At 45.8% G+C, this 736-nt stretch overlaps 1 pseudogene; it reads right to left on the bottom strand.

Moving 5' to 3' along the window:
* Positions 1 to 402: 402 nt before the first annotated feature.
* On the bottom strand, positions 403 to 508 carry LOC127670292 (uncharacterized; annotated as a pseudogene).
* Between the last annotated feature and the right edge of the window lie 228 nt (positions 509 to 736).

Below are 736 nucleotides of genomic sequence, written 5' to 3'. Positions count from 1 at the left end.
TCATAGACCAAGACATGGACCCTGTTGGCAGCACAGGCCAGAAACCTACCACGATCTTAGGTGGCATTACTAGCTACTCTCATCAGGCTGTTTGACACTACCCTTAAATTTCCAATTCTGCCTCTTTTTATTGTGCCCACATCCTTATATTTCTTTTTCTTTTTTATTTCTCTACCACTTACTTGTCCCCTTTAGTGGTACCTGGGGTCTCTGGGTGTCTGTGGTCATCTCAGGAGTGATCTCAGGATTGCTATACCCTGCTTGTGCCCCATGGCTCCTGGAATGGGTCATCTGGGACATGATCTGTCCCTGCTTAGACTGCTGGTCATCTCAGGCTAGCTCCCTAACCAAGACCCATGGCACTTGTCTGATGATTTTCTCAGGCTCTCTTTTTGTTCTAGGAATGTTAGGCTACTAATTATTCAGATGTTTGTAGGTCTTTCCTCTTTGCCCCCTTCTGATGCACATGTTATAGAGCAGCCACACCTGCAATGATTCTAGGGCCAGATCTTTTAACTTTCCTTCACCCAACAGCTGACAGAAACAAATGTTGCAATCCACAACCAACATTAGCTGGAGATTGGGAAATCTTTTGGAAGAGAGAGGGGGAGGAATTGAGGCCTGGATGAGATTAGGAACTCCACAGGAAGACCAATAGAGTCAACTAACCTTGACATTTAGCAGTTCCCAGAGACTGAACCACAAACCAGAGAGTGAACATGGACTGGACCTAAGC

The sequence above is a fragment of the Apodemus sylvaticus genome, chromosome 19, assembly GCF_947179515.1.
Source record: "Apodemus sylvaticus chromosome 19, mApoSyl1.1, whole genome shotgun sequence".
Taxonomy (NCBI): Eukaryota; Metazoa; Chordata; class Mammalia; order Rodentia; family Muridae; genus Apodemus; species Apodemus sylvaticus.
Note: the sequence above shows the minus strand (reverse complement) of the source record. Positions and strands in the feature narration are given on the sequence as shown.